The sequence below is a fragment of the Bison bison genome, unplaced genomic scaffold (genome assembly GCF_000754665.1).
Source record: "Bison bison bison isolate TAMUID 2011002044 unplaced genomic scaffold, Bison_UMD1.0 scf7180017847022, whole genome shotgun sequence".
In the NCBI taxonomy this organism is placed as follows: domain Eukaryota; kingdom Metazoa; phylum Chordata; class Mammalia; order Artiodactyla; family Bovidae; genus Bison; species Bison bison.
This window is the reverse complement of record NW_011477595.1, coordinates 44,673-46,184: the sequence shown is the minus strand read 5'-3', so window position 1 is coordinate 46,184 and position 1,512 is coordinate 44,673. Positions and strand designations below refer to the sequence as shown.

General features: G+C 64.4%; 1 protein-coding gene across 1 annotated transcript in view; it reads left to right on the top strand.

Annotated features, from left to right (window-relative positions):
* The first annotated feature begins 14 nt into the window (after window positions 1-14).
* LOC104989662 (cytospin-A-like) overlaps window positions 15-1,512 on the top strand; it is a 34,288-nt gene continuing 32,790 nt past the window's right edge. The window contains exon 1 of the mRNA XM_010841411.1: window positions 15-693. The gene's annotated coding sequence lies outside the window, so the exon portion shown is untranslated. The remainder of the gene's footprint in view (window positions 694-1,512) is intronic.

Here is a 1,512-nt window from a genome sequence, read left to right as displayed (position 1 = left end):
GGTGGGCCCAGCCGGCCGGGTGGGGGCTGCTCTGCAGGGAAGAGCAGCTCCCGGGGCTCCTCAGGGTTTGCGCGGGGCAGGGTTTGTCTGCCTCTGGTCCTCTGCCCACTGTGGGAAGTCCTCTCTGAATCCTTGGAGTGTTCATTAGGGCCCTCAAGGGCCGCACCACAAAGTGGAGCTAAACAGCCCTGCCCTAAACGACCTTAGAAGCAAAGGGCCAAGGAGATCCCTCAGTCACGGGGCAGCGGGCTCTGAGCTGCCCCCGCGATCCTGGCCGCTCTGCCCCGCTCGCGTGTCGTCTGCCCCTCCCGGGGGGGCTGGGCTCAGTGACTCGCTTCTGATGAGCAGAGTGAGGCAGGGTGATAAGCAGGGAGAGGACCCGGTCCTGTCTGGGGGACTCCTCTCTCTGTCTCCTCTGTGGTCCTGTGGAAATGGATGGTTTCATGCGGTTTGTGTGGAAACTTGAAAGACTTTGAATATCCCAGGCCTCTGGGAGGGGGCTGGTGGGGGAGGAAGCAAGTTTGGGGGGCGTCCCCTCCGTGATGCCAGCACTTGAGTGACCACGACAGGGCCGTCTGACACCCTTTGTCCTGTGGTTTCAGAGACATTCCATCAGTGGACCGATCTCCACGTCCAAACCCCTGACAGCCCTCTCAGATAAGAGACCAAACTACGGGGAGATCCCTGTGCAAGGTACGGCTCGCGCACTGCGCTTCACTTCTGTTGTTGACTTTCATCTGACTCTCTTCATTTGTTCTTGGCGCTGTTTCCGCCACCCTGTTATACGTCTGTGTCACGGGTTTACTAAGAACGTGCCCTGGTTACAGACCAGGGAGTAGTTACTAGCGGACGTTGGAATGCGACGCTCCTGGTGTCACCGTGGGCAGCAGCAGTCCGCTCACTGCCAGGCCCTGTTCTCAGCGCTCCGTGGGGCGTGTGCCGTTAGCCCCACTCTATAAGTACCTACAATGAGGCTTCAAGCAGCTGAATGTCTCAGGAACACAGGTTCACGTAGCCACTGAGCGGTGGAGCCGGGCAGCCTGGCTCCAGAGCCCGCTCCCCTGGCCCCTGTGCTCCAGGGCACTTGTGAGAGAGGGGACTGAGAGCCGGGCCCCGGGCAGTGCCATCAGCACGGGCTCTTCATGGCGCCCGCGTCGGGGGTCGGGTCCCTCTCCTCCCCGCTGCCTCCGTCGGGTGGGGCTAAAGTGCTGTGGGGGCGTGCGGGGCGGGGCGGCCGTGGAGACACTTGGCGGGCCCCGCCGCCCCCGACCTCCTGGGCCCGCACAGCTGTGGGGCGGGGGCAGTGGGGCCCAGGGCAGGCTGCTGCCGCCTCCACTTCACCCGCCGGGGGGACCCGGGGTCTCCCCTCCGCCCGGAAGGGCCTCCCGCCCAGGGAAGGCACGTGGCGGTTTAAAGGGCCCCCTCCTGGCCCCGCGGGGGGGTCCGGGATCGTGCGTGTGCTCACAGGTCCCGGGCTGACTCTTGATGCTGCTTCCTGGTGAGAGTCGGGGT